The sequence below is a fragment of the Callorhinus ursinus genome, unplaced genomic scaffold, assembly GCF_003265705.2.
Source record: "Callorhinus ursinus isolate GAN/ISIS: 27379988/994484 unplaced genomic scaffold, GSC_fseal_2.0 scaffold16, whole genome shotgun sequence".
Lineage (NCBI taxonomy): Eukaryota > Metazoa > Chordata > Mammalia > Carnivora > Otariidae > Callorhinus > Callorhinus ursinus.
In genome coordinates, this window is record NW_027397078.1 from 42,243,866 (window position 1) to 42,262,458 (window position 18,593).

The window sequence follows — 18,593 nt, forward strand, 5'->3', positions numbered from 1 at the left end:
AAGAAGAAGAAGAAGAAGAAGAAGAAGAAGAAGAAGAAGAAGAAGAAAGCCAAGAGTATTCAAGTTTGTTAATTCTGGAAAATGGGATAGTTTCTTTTTATAAAAACAGGAGTTTTGATGTCCCCAAAGCATTTTTTCTTTCAGTTTTATTGAGATATAGTTGACATATAGCACTGCACAAGTGCACAAGTTCAAGACGTACACTCTAATGACTGACCTACATAGGGAACAGTATTATGCATAAACTATCAATCTTGTAAACATATATGGACAAAGTACTCTGAGTATGAAATTTTAAGAGAACTTGAAGAAAAGCCTTGTCTGAAAAAATCTGCTTTGTGTTTGGCAAAAATGAAACACTTGAGTATATTTGGTTCACGTTAAAAAGCCAGACCTGACTCTTCCCATTACTTAATCTTCTTTTCCAAGGGGGAAAAAAACAGAAAATAATTGCACATAATCCAGAGAAATGTTTTCCTAAAAAAAATAATAAATATTGGGCTATGGGTTGGACATTAATCTCTGCGATTTGAAATCTCTTGTTTCACATTTTTATATCAGGTGTCTTCTGACGTTAGTAGATCACAAGGACAGATGAAGATTGGTGACAGTTTTTAAAAAGCTCGTTAGCACAGTGGCAAGTTCAATACAATGGTTTGGGTTGGAATCATGTCTCTTGAATAGATATGATAAGAGAATACAAGCATCATATATGAAAACGTTTTAGATATAGCCCATTTTCTGTTTGTCAGAGACAGACACTGAGGCTCACAGAAATGCAGGTCCTTCCAGAAGATTCAAAACCATTAGAGATAGAAAACTGAATCCTATATGTCTTTAGAAGGAATATTTTGAAATCATGCAATTCCAGAAATACTCAAAAAAAGCCAATTCACAAATACTGAATTTAGCATTCATGTTCTTGGCCGACAATCTATTTAACAGCAATTAACAGTGTTTGTACTTCAAAAGGTACCGTCTTTACTTATTATTGATCATCTCAGAAACAGAAGTCACGTGATCACTACAATTCCTAGGTTTGGGTCTGCGTCTTCCTCAGCACCCTTCCTGGGAATTCTGAGATCGCTAATCCCTCTTTACAACAGAAACGCACTAAATCAGAGGGACAGACAAAACCGTAACACGAATTCTTCCAACAACCCTCAGATGCTTTCACTTAAAAATGATTTTATACCAAAAGCAACTATGTGTTCATCAAAACGCTAGAAAGAACACAGCGTGTGAGATTGTTGGTGAGTTTACAATGTAAGACTTCCCTTTCCTTTTGCCATTGGGTGTTGGGGAAAACCTGAAATGTAGTCCTTTCAAGTTAAAAGTGCTTTCAAGGGCTGATCTTTATAGACCCGTGGCATGGGGAGCCTGCTCTGAAGGAAGTGTGGGGACCCCCACCTCCCTGCATCCCACGGGGAAGGGAGGTCGCCTCGAAAATGCACCTGCTTTGGCCGTGTTGATGCAGCAACGCGTGCATCTTCCAGAAACAGGGGTTCTAGTGAGCGGTGACAAAAACACAAAGTGCAAAAGAAAATAATCAGATTGCAGAGAGTGGTCTTTCTCAAGGGACTCAAAGTGTCGGTGGCAAACGGACGCAATGACGCCCTAGTCTTAGATCCCGCAAACTCATAACACCTCTGAAAGAAAAGGATGCAACGACTAAGGTTTAAGGAATCAACCCAACGAGTTACCAGAATGTCTGCAAACAGTTCGGTTGTGCTCTTGGCACATGGAGCCAGGAACCTGGTTGAAGGTTAGCCAAGCGAGGAGAGGAGGGTTACCCAGCAGGCCAGGGCAGCCTATCCACAGGGACCACACACTCAGCATCGCCGATGATTAAAAGGTTCTTTATCGAAAACGTGGATAGCATCACTTTCAAGTCCACTTAAAGGGACACAGTCAAGAAATGGGGTTTTTGGTAAAGAAGAAAGAGCTCGTTTGCGGTGCCCAACTTTTCGGGCCCCCCCCTTTTTTTTTTCACAAACAAACTTCCAAGGACATTTTCTTACTGCCAAGTACAGGCACCACCGAGATTTAAAGTTGCACAAGCTGGGTCGGCAATTAAAACTATAAAAATAATCCCAATAATTAAAAAAGCGAAAGGTGGGGTCTCGCCCGCCATTCAGAGAGAGCAGGTTTTCTCATAAAGAGTGGGCCTATGTGTGTGCATGCATATGTGTGTGTGTGGTGGGGGGGATGGACACATTAAAAAAAAACCCCAGGACTCCACTAGGAAGAACAGAATCATGGGTGCAGAAGAGCAATACTTCCTCTGTATGACGATATTTGCTTGGAGACCATCATAATTACGTCTTTTCGCGAATCCCATAATTAACGGGAAAGCACGAGGACAAGTCAAGAGGAAATCCTGATGCTATCTATCACACCCCTCACCTTGCCTCAGTTAAGGATCAAGGTCCCCATGAGGATGTATTTTCTGCTTGGAGGACTTTCGGTAGATTCTCCAAGATCCTCCCCTCAGAGCCCAGGGAATGCAGAGCATGCACCCCCAAGTCCTTTCGGGCACACAAAATCTTTGCTTACCAGATCACACGTACTTTTCAAGAAAGCAGGTTTGCCTACACTGACTCTTTCAAGAATAGTCTTGAAGATATAAATCACACCCATGAGTCAGTCCTGCGAGGTCTGTTCATCAAGGTTTAGGACACAAGGCAGAGGCGCCCCCCAATCAGCAAAGATGAGCTCTTCCCTCTGTTGCCATAGAGCCCATCAAGGGACTTAGAGCGTGGCTAAGAATCACGGGACGACGGAATAAAAATGAGAACACCAGTAATAATAAATCTCTTAGCTTCAAAACTTCAGGCAAAGGAAGGATGAGAGCAGACATTTATTTGCTTAGCGCTCGATTTCTAAGCCCCTCAAGAATCCGGCATGGGAGGGAGGGCAAGCCTCCCCATGGCCACAGCATCCCAGCATGTGTTTGAAGCACTCTTGCTGTATGTCTTACCAACAGTACACTGAACTTTGCAAAAAACACTATTTGGGGAAGAAAAGAGTTTTAAAGATACAGCTTTTAAAAGCAAAGCTGGATCACAAGATTAAAGGAAGGAAGGCATGTTGTCTCAAACACCAGGAGACTCTTAGTGAGCACCGAATCCCCATCAGGCCCAGGAGCCAACTGGCAAATCAGACAGGTGGCATTGTGTGGGGTCCCTGAGTCAGGATTTCTGTTCCCGCACATGTTCTGCTGCCCCAGCTGTGCTCAGACACCAGGGTGCACCGGGGACCCCCTCTGAGTCCAGACACGGGCTCCTGCTGTTGTTCAGTGTGGTGGGGGGTTTGATGATGGATCCAGACAGCCTTGGGGTGGAGAAGGTGCTAGCAGCCTGGCCAGCAAATCCAAAGCAAAAGAAATGGCGGACTGGCATGCCTAATTCCCCCAGCGAGGGTTCTGGAAATCCAACAAAGAGCTGGTGCCCACCTGTGATGATAAATAGAAGTCAGCATGCACATGTGTCTATGTTGTACAAAAGTGCACCGTTTCCTCCCCATGCACCAATGGGGAAACTGAGTCATCTCCTGTGCATGAGCTTTCCGGCACATAGACACATGCCAAGACTGCTTTCCATAATTTATTGTCAAGGAAAACAACCCTTTCTCAGAAACACACGTGGAACTATAAGACTCTGGAGCTTGGCAAGACTTTTTCAGTATGCATCCTTGGTGGTAGGAATCTTATCACCCCATCCCCGCCACCATTTGCAGAGGACGTTGAAGGGATTCAGGGAAATCCGTGCACTCTTCAACTCAATACAAGGGTGGGAAGAAAAATATCAATAAAAAGGCAGATCTCCTTAAAAAGCATCACGTGTGACTTGCACTGTTTTCATCCTGCTTCCTACCTTGACCCTACGTGTTTCCTTTCCCCCAAAAAAACCAAAAAAACAAAAGACTGTGCTTCTTTGGTGACCTCTTTTACACCAATAGCAAAGGATTTCAGAACCGATCTTTGGCAAGCAACACAAAGAAGCGCTTGACCCTCTGCAGTTCCCAGACTTGGACAACTTATCTGGGAACAGACATCTGAAACTCATTTGATTTATTTTTATCTGCTCGAATCACACGTTGGGCAGAACGCAAGCCTCTGGGCTCCTGGGCAAAGAAACGAGGCAGGTTTTCTTCTCTGAGTTGCTTTGAAGGCCTTTGAATAACACTGGTTTACGGTTCTTCATTTCCAACACTTAAAAGTAATAGAAATACTTAATCTGATTTTTATGGGAAGTAGACTCATAGTTGTTTCAAAGGGGTGTCATTAGGTTGCATTGTAGTAATGATTGTATATCCCGGGCATGTCCGGATGCCCCAGGGATACCGTGGTAGAAATAAAATCCACTGCAAAATAAAATCCACTGGAACAGAAATATGGCGGACGTGCATTCCTGGCTTTGGGGCTGAGAGGTGGGTTTAGCATCATCTAGAGATGATGTGTCCACGGAATATGAAGTGGGAATAATGTACAGCATCCAATGATTCTGTGACAGAAACTGTCAAGGATCTCATGAGGAGAACACACCCCGTCCTTTCCTAACGACATCTACAGATTAAACTCGGTTATGAGATTCTTCTTCTGTCTACACTGATTTAGCGAAATCAATCAAATCCATCCGGCATCCTTAACTACACACGTAATAGCTCGAGCATCCTGATGTCTGCAGCTTGCAGGGACGGAGAGCCTCGCTGTAGAAACACATGCCCTCGTTCTGGGCTCACAAACTCATATTAAAGGCTCTGGACACCTGAGAACACCTTCCAGATGTGCAATAAAATCCTCGTTAAGCCAAGTTTCCTGGTAAAAGTTCAATGATTTGTTTTTCCTGAACTCCACTCACGGAAGACCTCGGATAACCAAGATCTCTTTCTGCATTTCCCACCAAAGGCTGACCCTCCAAGACTGTTCTGACTTTCCCTCTGGCTCTTCGTTTCCTGTTTTAAATTAAGCAAAATCTTTCCCAGATTTTTTTTTTTTTAAAAAAACAGTCTCATAAGACTTAACAACAATCCCAATATTATTCTGTCGTGCATCAAAGGCGGATTCCATAGGCAGGTTTCTCTGCCAGGAGAAGCTTTTGCAATTCATCCTTCCAAAAATAATGTCATGTTCAATGTGACGTGCTGGCTTTATTCACAGAGATATCACTAACTCCCTGGCTCAGGATGTAAGTTCAGTATTCAGAGTCCTATAGGGTCAGGGCTTTGGGGAAGTACACCTTCCTGGGTCCCCTGCTTTGCTAGGTTCAGTAACAGTCTTCAGCAGCAGAGATTATAAATGGATGACAATTCACACTTGAGAAAACATACCACTAATATTGAGGTGGCTCTTCTGTACAATTGAGTTTGTCAACCTGGTTCAGAGAAAAGCTCCTTTCCCTACACAGTCACATCGGTGAAAACTAACTCATGTTCTGCCTACAGAGATGCAATCTACTTTTATACCAGTTTGTATCTCAGATTATGCTTTGAGTATGCAAGACTTTAGTTTTTCAGAAGAGGCTCCATATGGAGAAGAGACTTCCCACAAAGCATACCTTTATTCGTGTTGTTTTTTAGTATTGAGTCTTTCTATTTTTCATACTGGATTAGGCTGCAAAAGATAGGCCCGTGTCAAATCCCTGGAACCTGAGAATGTTGCCTTATGTGGAAATAGGGTCTTTGCAGATGCGATGAAGTGAAGGATCTGAGATGAGCTCATCCTGGACGAGGGTGGCCCTAAATCCAATGGCAGGTGTCCTTGTGAGGGACAGAAGAGAAGACACAGACACAGAGGAGAAGCCACGTGAGGACGGAGCCAGAGACGGGAGGGACATGGACACAAGCCCAGGGACACTTGGAGCCAATTGGAAGAGGCAGGAAGGACCCTCCCCTGAAGCCTCAGGAGGGAGCCCAGCCCTGCCCCGCCTGGATCGCAGCGGCCCTGCCCCGCCTGGATCTCAGGGGTCCTGCCCCGCCTGGATCTCAGACTTCTGGTCTCCGGAGGTGGTGGAGAATGGATTCCTGTTCTTTTAGGCCCCAGTTTGTGGCCATTAGGAACCAAATGCTCACAGTAATATAGGCCATACGTGTAGTAGATCTAAGCAAATCTCTCTTCACTCTTAGAACATAATGTCCACATTTGACACTGCTATTCTGTGGCAGGGTTCCCTTTGTGCATTCACACAAGTTCAGAATTCTGGACTCAGTGAGGGACGAGGGAGGCACCACCATGTGGTGTATGGAATGCCTTCTCTTCCCAGTAGGGTTCTCCTCGACTCTGGGTGAACGCGGTGCATCTCTGGGCAGTTGGAGTGAGCGACAGGCGGGTGGAGGCGCTCTGGCCAGTCCGTGTGCCTGGGGTTAGATCTATGCACAGATGTCCCCGGAGGACCCAGGATGTGGCACGGGGGACAGGGAGGCCTGCAACCCACACAAGGAACCCAGAGAGCTCCGTCATCAAATGGGAGAGTTTGCTGGCATCCCAGGCTGCAGGGAGGTCAGCAAAATAGAGCAATTCAGGAAGAAGGCCTTGCATCGCTGCCAGAGCTGGGCTTCAAAGTCCTGGGGACATCTGTGTGGCAGAGAGGGACGACAGATGGCTCCAAGCGGGTCTGGACCCTGCTCTGCAGGCATGGCCTCTCCTGGCCATCCTGCCCTCCTGCTTTCCCTCAGGGCTTCAGAATGTGTTCCTGCAGAGGAAGAGGTGGCGAGTAAGAAAAGGAAAATAAGCACCCCCAGCTGCACCTGCCCCACCTCTTACTGCAAAACATACCAACAGTTTAAAGGCAGTAACAAGACCCACCATACGTTTTCTGATCTTATTTGACCATAAAACATCTGTGTGTGTGTGTGTGTGGGTGGGTGGGTGGGTGTGGGTGTGTGTCTCGGTATCTCTGTGTCTCTGTCTCTGTGTGTTTCTCTGTTTCTTCGTTCCTCAGAGCCCCTACCAATATCTGGAAAACCAGAGTTTGCAGAGGAGTTTGTGGAAAATCTCATTTGCATGAATGTCCCTAAGATTTCTGTTTGTGGTCAGCACTGACTTCACACATGCTCTTGGGTATTTGAAGCCACCCGGCTGCCATGTCTATGTGCTCCCCGCTTCCCCCCACCCCGCCATGAGGACGATAAGATGTGGCCTCATCTTGACTGCCCTGTCCAATCCACCCACTGCCTCTTTGTAGACATTAGGACTGGAGAGCTGATCTCTCCTCTCTATCTGCTGGTTGTTTCTGTGTGTGTGCACAAAGGAAAGGCCATTGAAGGACACAGTGAGAAGGTGCCCATCTATAAACCAGGATGAGAGCCCTCACAAAAAACCAACTCTGACCACACTTTGACCTTGGACATCCAGCCTCCACATGACTGTTGGTCAAGTTGCCCGAACTTTGCTGCTTTGTGATGGTAGCCCGAGTGGACTCCTACACTACTCTGTAAGCCTCCATTACCCACCCTTTCCCTGGCACCCACCATCCCCATCCAGACCATCAGTGATGGCACATGGCTAGTCAATACTCGGTGAGTAAGTAACCTGCCCAGTTTTCTGTGTGGTGGCTGCCAAGAGACATTGTCTGTGTGCCTGAGAATTTGTTAAATTTGCAAACATATGGCAAGTTATACAGAACCCCTTAATCTGTTCCCATTTTCTTCCAAGTGTTTTATTCTTCTTCTTCTTTAGACATGTTTCACCAGCCTTTTGCCAAGACTTTCATCATTTTCCATTTGTCCTTGAAAACCCATCCAACTTCTCCAGGTCAGTGTGCTCTGGCTTGCCTGGCAGTTATGACTCTGCGAGCTGGCCCCTCTTGGAATTAAGATCTAAGGACCCTGGGTATCTAGGGGTCCAGGAGAGCACCCACAGCATGACTCAGGTATGTATGTGGCTTGGTTTTCCTATATGAGGCAACTATTTCCAGTGACAGGAATACCCCCTGATCTGAAAATGTTTATGAAGCTCTATAGACTCGTTCCATTTTTATCTGGGGCTCAGCCATATTCTAAATATTTAAGAGCTGAGCTTAGGCTACATGTTCTGGGCATGGAGGTTAACCTGATGGACTCCAACATCAGGGTCTATAAATTGACTTTGTGGTTATTATTGCTGCCTTGTGTGGGGTGAATTGTGTTTCTGAAAAAGCTATGTTCAAGTCCACAGCCCCAGTATTTGTGAATGGGACCTTATTTGGAAATAAGGTCTTTGCAGATATAAATAAGCCAATGTGAGGCCATTAAGGTGGGTCCTAATCCAATGGGACTGGTGGCCTTATAAGAAACTGAGAAGGCCACAGGAAGACACAGGTACATGAGGTACACGGTGACAAAAGTCCATGTGTGTCGATGAAGGAAGAAATGGAGGCAATGTGGCCACAAGCCAAAGAATGCCAAGTTTTGCGGACAACAGCGGAAGCTGCAGGAGGTTTCAGAAGGCACGTGGCCCTGCTCACACCTCGATTTTGGACTTTCAGCCATAAGACAAGCAGTTTCTGCGGTTTCAAGTCATTCTGTGTTACTTTGTTATAAGAGCCCTAGAAACACTTACAATATGCCCCTATCACTGAGCTCAACCCAGTTTTATCTAATTACATCAAAGTATTGACTGAAAATATCCCACATGCCCCAAACTTCTCCAAGTGCGGTTGGCAAACATCAAACAGGAACTCATCCTTGATTGCAGTGGGCTGAAATAAATATTTCATTGATCTCAGACAAAATAAGAACAATAAATATGTCTACCCAACTAGTTATCAATCTATCTACTCATACTTCCGAGGGTCATGTTGCTAATAGGTCTTTGGAGAAAGACCACTATTTTATTCAGAGACTATTTCTTTCTTACCTTCTGAATATTAAACAATCTTTATTTTAAGAAATGTTGATCTCACATAGTAGAAACAATGGGAAATGCAATCAACCATTTATCTGTGCTCAAAACATTTTTTAAAACGTTTTTACTCATCTGGAACATGAACACAAATGAAAATGCCTACAACATAAGTTGTAAGGTGAATAATGTATTAATACAATACTTTATAGTTTATGGAGCATTTTTTTTTAACATGCCCTAAGTTGAGTGTCATGACACCTGTCTTTGGTAGACTCATCGCCAAGGTGAGATTGATCCATGAGGGTCACATGGATTTGTTTTTTGCCAAGACTGTGCTGAACTTTGAAGGGAAGCCAGACTCGCTCACGCATCAATTACAGGATGACGTGAAACAGCGCCCCCACGGAAATGCAATAAAAAGACACAGTGTGTGATATAAAACCAACAGCAGGAGCAGTCAGGCAGGTGGAGACTTATGTGGGCTGCAGTAACTGCCTGCATCTGGGCAGCTGGGAGACCTGACCCAACCCTTGATGAGCTGCTGGAAGACATGGAGCCCTCAGACTGTTAACATCCAAGCTGGGACTTCATGGAATCCCCAGACGTGACCTTCTCTTAATCATGGCGATTTGAACAGCAACCTCCTGCTGAGGTATAGGTGTCTTTAGGTTTTATCCTGGATTACAAGTCCTGAATGTTAAGCTAGACATTCAGCAGAGATGGGGAGGGGGAGGATATTCAGAGGAAGAGGAATATCACCAGGGCCACATACACAAAAAAGCCAAAGGTCCAATATCCAATGACCCACTGAATATAATTCATGGCCCTACAAAAAACAAAAACAAAAACAAAAACAAAACTCACACCTCTACTTCAGTTTTATGGTGGGTTATGTACTTTGAGGAGCCCTCTTGTTGCAAAACTGGGACCTCAAAATGGCATTGTATCACCGTTGATGGTATGACAAGAGTGGCAGGTGTCTCCAGCTATTTCCCAAGCTGCACCCCAGAAGAGTAGAAGCAGGTGAACTGGGGTCTTCACAAGAAGGTGCCCAGGCAGGTGGGTTGCCTTGAGAGTAGATATCTATGGCACCACTAAACTCATGGTATAGAAGCCATACTTGGAGATGGAGCAGTGACATGTGGACTCTCCCAGAGCCCAGGCTTTTGGGGATGGATGATGTGATCCCAGGTAACCTCAGTCTGCCAACAGAATAAAGTCCATTTTCCTGGAGGAAAGCACATTCCCAAATTTTAAACTTAAATTTGGGAGTCACTCCTGGGTCAAAGAAAAAGTGATCATGGAAAATGTATGTCATCTATAAGATCCCAGATCCAGATTATTTACAGACAAGCTCTACCGAAGGTTCAAGATGCCAATTATTCTAAAATACATAGAAATCCAAGAGATGGAAAAATAACTACTCACTTATTCATCTTTTGGTGCTAGAGTAACCTGGAGCCCAAACGCTAGACCAGAAAAGTCTAAGGAATGAAAACTTCAGGCCAATCAAAGTTTATTTAAAGATACTGAAAGCAAAAGTCATTCTTAATGGGGATCTGTTAGAATTATCTCCTTTAAGTCAGTAGTGACACAAGAATTCCTGTTATGACTATTTCTGTTCAACACACTGGTGGAATTTCTAAGGAGGAGAGGGAGAGAGAGAGAGAGAAATTCATGGCATGAATGTGAGAAAGATAAAAGTACATTTGTGAACAATTTGTATAAAAATACTAACAGGTCTACAGGATTTAAAAAAAAAAATATATATATATATAATAGTTTAGCTGCGAGTATAATATATACAATTTAATGTCTCTGCATTAGCAACAAAAATTAGAATATTAAATAAGAGTCTTTTTATAAGAACAGAAAAAAGTCTTAAGACACTTGAGAACAAATTTATTGAATAATAGACAAAACCTAAATGCAAAAACTTGTAAACATGTATTGAAATCTGTTATATGAGAGCTAATTAAATGCATGGATATCCCATGTTCATGATAAGAACACTCACTAGGATAAAGATGTTAATTGCCCCATGTTGCATCGACAGATTAAATGCATTTTGAATAAAAATCACAAATAAGGTCCTTCATAGAACCTATGACTCCAAAATTCTTCTGAGCTGGGTGATGGAGGAGCAAGCAATTTGGATAGACTGCCCCACTGAAGACAACTAAAAATGCTATACAAAATATCATTTTTAAACCACATCTTGCAGTACTTAAAATGCTAACAAGAGAATAAGGAAGTTCTGGGTGTAGATAAAGGTATTCCAGGTGAATCCAATAGATAGATATATAGATAAATAGATGATGATAGATAGATATGATGGATGGATAGATAGATGATAGCTGGATAAATGAATGAGTGGATGGATGGATGACGGATGGATGGATGGATGGATGGATGACTGGTGGATGGATGGATATGACAGATGATAGATTGATGGATAGATAGATATGGTGGTTGGATGGATACATACATACACAGATGATAGATAGATACAGTAGATCGTGATGTGTGTGTATAGACTGGACTCCCTCAGAACAAGACCTCCCCTCAAAAACTGTAGTTAGGAGTTGATTTTGGGGGGGAAGCACCAACAGGAAGTGGGGATGTGAGACAAGGAATGGAGGAGGGCAATGAATGGGGTGTGTATGGAGCAGGTCACCACCATGGAAAGCTGGGGCTCAATCCTGCCAAGAGTTTTGGAGAAAGTGTTGAATGTGCCTCTGAGCTATCCCAGCTGTGGCCTAAGGCAAATTACACTACCCACCAATGGTTGTCATTGTTTACATGAGGGCTGTTTCTCATATGCCCTAAATCCCCGGCATTCTGACCTGCCTCTGCTACATCTATGGTCCATCAGGCTCCAGTGGTCAGATAAAGGCCCCAGGCAAATGGCCACGGGACCTAGGATTGGAAATGGTGAGGCCAGTATGTGCTATAACACACAACAGAGGGGAGAAGGCTGATCAGTCCATAAACAAGCAGCTATCCAATAGTGTTGCAACAATTGGCTTTCCATATGGAAAAAATGAAAACCATATGAATACACACACACACACACACACACAAACTCCAGATGGATTATCGTTAAATTTCCTCAAGAAAACACACAGAAAAAATATCTTTCTCTCCTTGGAGCCCAGACAGATTGTTTTGAGACACAAACACGTTAACCATTGAAGAAAATGCCATGTGAACTAGCTTACAATTAAGAACTTCTGTGTATCAAAAGATGCCATAAACAGTGAAAATGGGAGCACTCTTAAACAAAGGATTCAAATGAAGCGTATCTAGGACATGCATAAAACCTGCATTTATAGGAAAGACACAAACCATTAGAAAACTCAGTGAAATCAATAAGCAGGAAATCCAGTCAAGAGGGATATACATGTGGCCCCAATACACTTGAAATGATGATCCACTCCATTCCTTCAGGGAAACGTAAATCAAAACTACAACATGATAAATGTCTATTTCCATTTGATTAACAAAATATACACATTCTGAAAATGTCAAGCATGGGAGAGAAATGTGGAATGACAGAGGACACGTAGACAATGACCTTGGGTATGCAATTGCTACAACATCCTTGGAAAATGACTTTGCAGAATGCATCGTTTCTAATCACATCACCATGACGCAAGAACTCCTCTCCTGGGTGCATATTCTGGGGAAAACCATTGAGGGGTGCACCCCAACACACATACCTGAGTGCTCATACCATCCCTGTTGCTGATAACCAACCCTGGCAGGAATCCAAGTATCCATCAACAAGAAAATGTAGAAATACATTGTGGTTAGCTCCCCTTAACAGGGTACTTTGAAGCAGGAAATGAAAGGAAGAGAGAAAGAAAGAAAAGAAAGAAAGAAAGAAAGAAAGAAAGAAAGAAAGAAAGAAAGAAAAGAAAGGAAAGAAAGAAAAGAAAGGAAAGAAAGAAAGAGGAAAGAAGGAAGGAAGGAAGGAAGGAAGGAAGACAAAAAAGTGAAATACAGACATAGACAACAATATGAAAATCTAAGTTATAGAATATTGGGTGAAAAAGGAAGTCTAAGTACTAAAGTACTAAACACTAAAGTTAGTACTAAAGTATAAGCACTAAAGTTAATAGAAAGTACTAAGTTCAAGTATCAAATCAATCTAACTATATATGATATGTTAGTGATGTTTATATATTTGTAGGCTGTGTCTAATTTAATATCTTGTATATCTGCACACAAATACACACATATATATGATTTAGACTTACTCATATTTATGTTAATGAAATTTTAAAATCAAGGAAATGAGATACTCTAAATTCTAGACAGTAGTTAATTCCAGGTGGAAGTAAGAGATGAACAGAACGTAGATCGATGCCAGGGATCATTAATAATCCAGTTCTGACATTAACAGTGGGTATTTTGCTCTTCATTATATTCTTATGCCTTGCGTTGTTGACATTTTCTGTATGCTGAATACTGCATTTAAGTTACTATTTCTCCAAGGAGGGCCAGCCCTTATTATCTCTGTGACCTCTCACTGTGTTGCATTTATACATCTAATGAAATCCAGTAATATCGAAAACAATCCTGCCCAACTGAGAGTGTATCTCCAAAATGGCCCTTCTATTGCTATTCCCTCTGTTCAGTCAATCCTCAGTGTGAACATTAATGGAATATTTCTGCAAAGTAGTGCATTTTCTATTAAGTCTCTGCTTAAAATATTTTTAGGATAATGTGCAGACAGATTAAGATACGTGGAGTTTCTTCCTCTACCTAGACAATGCGAAGCCTAGAAAATGAGGAGCATTTTGTTGAGATGTCTTTATTCCCTAAAAGACATCAGGAAGCCTTTTCAAGTGTCATGAGGCATCACGTCAAATCCCTTTTAGAAATACATGCTAAAATATCTTCAGTCCGTTAACATCACACATCACCGGGAATCTTCCTTATGTGTTTGGAGCAGGGTTTGACACCTGCCATGATTCTGCAAGCAACCTGCTTACATTCTTGAGTGGATCAGAATGGGGAACATGGGGGAGACTTCAGGACAGCTTGCAAAGGTCTCCACCTGATGGCAACCCCACAGTATCTCCCTTCTAAAAATTCCCCAAGCCACATCTGTTCGGGGCAGTTTTCTGTATTTCTGTTTTATTCAACTAAACATTGTGTCAATTTTACTTATTTCACAACAAAAATTTTATGTTTGTATTATTACAAAGTAAACGCTAGCAATTGTTTAGAAATTCAATTTTATTTACTGAAAAATGATTTTTTGTTCAATTGTCTTTATTTAATCAATTATAAAGGTTATTTGAAACAGATAAAATATAAACATTTTCAGAGAGCTAATAACAAGGATTTGAGTATCGGTTCGCACTTAGCACACGGGATATGGCTTCTGAGTAGGGAAGGTGTGTACGTGGAATGGATTACTCAGGTGTGCTTCAGAGGAAGTGGGTTTAAATTAGGTCTGGGGCTCTGGAAAGGAAGAAGTGGGGTTGAAAGGGAGGAAGGCCATCCAGAAGGCCAAGGGGGAAGACATGGCTACATTTCAGATGAGTTCATAACGTTGGATTCAGAGTTGTGTGTCGACAAGGTGTTGTAAGAGTGGGCTGGCGAGGGGGCTGATTTAAGGTGAGGATGGTCTTAGGAAGGAGATGGTGCGTCTGCAGGCACTTACCACCCAGATCCTAACATTCACTAGGGCACATCAGGATCTGTGCAGGACTCCAACCGTGTGCATGGCAGGAGAAAACCACAGTGTGCCAGCCGGATTGTGTGTGACAGGGGCAGAGTTGGAGGTCAGGGAGGGCTGCAGTTCCCTCACAAGCTGGTTCTCAGATGGAGTTTAGCACACAGGTGTTTCCTTTTCTTGTCTTTATTATGTTATGTTAGTCACCATACACGACATCATTAGTTCTTGATGTAGTGTTCCGTGATTCATTGTTTGCATATAACACCCAGTGCTCCATGCAGTACGTGCTCTCCTGTGTTCACCTATGCCCCCAAACCCCTCCCCTCTAAAACCCTCAGTTTGATTCCTGGAGCCCATAGTCTCTCATGGTTCGTCTCCCCCTCTGATTCCCACCCCCCTTCATTTTCCCTTCCTTCTCCTAACGTCCTCCTTAGTCACAGATGTGCTTGATTGAAAGGCAGGCTTGCATTTGACATGAAGGTGTGGATCGAAAGGGAGATCTTTCTTTCTCAAGTAATGATGGCCCATGGATTATATCTGGGAGAAAGTAAAGTTTACCCTTTCCTCTTCTTCCAACAACTCGGGCTTCCCTCTCAGTTGTTACAAAGGCAGTTTCCATCCCATTCTGAATTATCTGGTTAGCGGACAGAAGACTCTCAACTTTCCAAAAAACCCCTTTGAACTTTCTAGGAGTGGCATATTGATTGTAGACAGATGATGATAGATAATAGATCATAGATACATAGAAGGATGGATGGATGGACGGATGGATGGATGGATGGATAGATAGATGGATGGATAGATAGATAGATAGATAGATAGATAGATAGATAGATAGATAGATAGATAATTAGATGGATAGATGGATGGATAGATGGATGGATGGATAGATAGATAATAGATAGATAGATAATTGATAGATAATAGGATGGTTGGATGGTTAGATGGACAGGCAGATGAATAGATAAATAATAGATAGATAGATACAGATATAGATGTGCACTTAGCCAAGAGGTTGGGCATTTGCTGATTTCCAGTATAGTCAGGCATGCTCTTGTTTCTTCCTTGGTGAAACAGTCACAGGAGAAGGAAAAAACATATCTGTGAGCTCAGGAGATAATTCAGACTGAGACCAAATTGTATAATCAGAGGCTCCTATAATTTCACCATTAATTCCCTGCAAAAGGCCCTCCCCTTCTTGTTACTGACATTTGAAACTGTTATTCTGTGTGTCAATTCCTTTTTAAGAAACCCACCCTTATTGGTTATGTTAATGTCTTCATCAGAAACTTTGCACATGGGAGGAGTTTGGTTTCTGCTGGACAAGGAAGCTGGGCTCTGGAGTAAACACCAGATTCCCCAGGGGGGGCTGAGGGGATGGCAGTGGGGTCAAGTTTCATGGCTGTCCGAGTTGACAGAGCATCTTCCCTATCCGTGAGGAAAGGGCATGTGAGGCCACTGGGGAGAACTGGTCACCAGCGGAGAACCCTGGGATTGATGTGTGTGCAAAGATGGTGGATGCCCTAGTGTCAAAGAGGCACCAGGGAAGCCAGAACAACAGGGCAGTTGTGCCGAGCATCACGGATGGAAAGACCATGATTTGGAAGGAGGCTGTGTGGCCACGAATTTGTGGGCGAGCGGCTGGGAACCAGGTGGGTGGTACTGAACAGAATGAGGCCATTAGTGGGGACATCTCTGGGGCAACTCTTCATCTAGCCTTTTATTCTGCCTCTGGAGACAGTAAAAAAGAAAGCAACCAAAACTTCACCAATGGCTCTCTGAATTTATTTTGCATGAATCTGATGCATCATTTTTAATGGCATCAGAAATGTGGCGATGTTAGCTCAACAGTGATGGTTTCAGAAGGAAAAGTAATATGGTCTGGAGAGAAAAAAGATGAATAGAATGAGTCCTTTAAAATACTGGATCTAGCATCAACCCTCATCGATCATTACATATGCACGTACACAGGCAAGTGTATAAAGGGTACGCACCCTATAATCTGGAAACATCATGGATCTCACCAAGGGGCTTTTATAAGTGTTATCAGACCACGGTGAAAACCATGAATATGAGCCAAGAGAGAGAAAAATTAAAGCAGAGATTTGTTACAGTTAATACACAAACGTCTCTATCTCCACTAAGAGCAAATTATGTGATAATGATAATTGTTCACTTTTATGAAAGCTCTCTCACCCTCTCCAGCTCGCAGAAAGACTGTTTCTTATCACTATTAGGGACCAAGCCTGGACAGCATGTCCTGTCCCAGTTAGAGTTTTCTCCACACTGAAACATGTTTGCTTACTGCCAAACTCTCTGGCTCCACTTAGAATCATGACTCTGCCCTCAAACATAAGAGGCAAGCGACCCAGCTTTATCAGCAGCCGGTTTATGAGATATCTCCTAGCCCCAGGGCAAGCGGTGCATGATGGTGCTGGTGGTGTTGGTGAATGAGCCTCCAGGCTTCTTCCAGACTCACTCGCCTGGAGAAGACAGAGAAGCTGCTCATCTGGGGGCTGTGTGGCCAGGACTTCTGAGATCAGCCCCAATTCAAAATACTCTTTCCCACTTAGGAGGGAAAAAGAAAGGATGGACACTCATGTTTACTGAAACCTAATCCACACCAGCCTTACAACAAAAAGTAGAATGCAGGTACAATAGTCCTTATTCTGTAGACAAGGAGACACAGGCTAATGGGACCAATAGGGAATCAAGGGCATAAAAGAGGTCCGTTCTGGAACAAGAGCTCCAATACAAGCTCTAGTTCCTAGCTTCAGTGTCTGTCTTTGTCCCTCTGCACTCTACCCTCCCAGGCATGTGGGCTATGTATGGTTAGGAAATATGGCCACCATATTGCTGGCAAAGAAATCAAGGATGAATTGCACCAACACCAAAGGAGCATGAATCATTCCACATGTTTTTTTCTCTTGGATTTAAATGCTCAATGCTTTCATTTCAGATCAAAAAAAAAAAAAATTTTTTTTTTCAGGGAGAGGAGAAACCTACAATTTAGCTGTCCTGGCTCTATAAACCCAACATTTTTGTAATTCAAAAAGAAGCACCATTAAGTGAATATTTAGTAGAGAAGTGGAAAGCCTCAATTACCCTAATTGAGGTAATTATTTCCCTTAGGAGGAGACACAGAGGAATAAGCCAACAAATAACTGACCAACCAGCATTATCTCCATGATGGTGTTGGGTCTTGGCCATACCACATGTATCTACCAGTTACCACACGTGTCTCATGGGGCAGCCTGAGTGGATGACGGACAGAAAAGTCAGACCATTGATCCCAACATATTCACAGCAATATTAATTGCTGAAAATGAGGGATGTACATTAAGAAAAAAAAAATCAAGATCACCTGGCTGTCTCAGTCAGTACAGTGTGCAACTCTTGATCTCAGGGTTGTAAGTTCAAGCCCTTCATTGGGTATAGAGATTACTTAAAAATAAAATCTTAAAAAAAAATCAAAATTCACCCATGGTAACACCACTAGGAATGCCAGTATTTCACAATCTCTCACTTTCATACATTTAATTTTCATTACATATTTAATTATTTTTGCTGTAAATAAACTAGGAATAAATTGCAAACCTTGGGCAAAAGATTTAAATACAGTCATCAAATGGTCCTCCCCCCGCCCCCCCAAGGATCAGAAGGTTACAAGCAAGAAAACAGGTTGCTAATTTTCAGCTCCCTGGAGTAGATAATGTCGACATATACGTACTGAATTTGATTCAAAGATGATAAAGAGAAAAGGGAATTCAAGCTTTAGGAACCCACAAAGAACCACTTTAAAATATTCCCACTTTAGATGGAAAAAGAACAAAGTTGTTTTTTAAAACTAATTTTATTTAAGTTGAATTAGTTAACATATAGTATATCATTAGTTTTAGAGGTAGAGTTCAGTGATTCATTAGTTGCATATAACACCCAACGCTCATTATATCACATGCCCTCCTTAATGCCCATCACCCATTACCCCATCCCTCCCCCCTCCCCTCCAGCAACCCTCAGTTTGTTTCCTAAAGTTAAGAGTCTCTTATGGTTTGTCTCCCTCTCTGATTTCCTCTC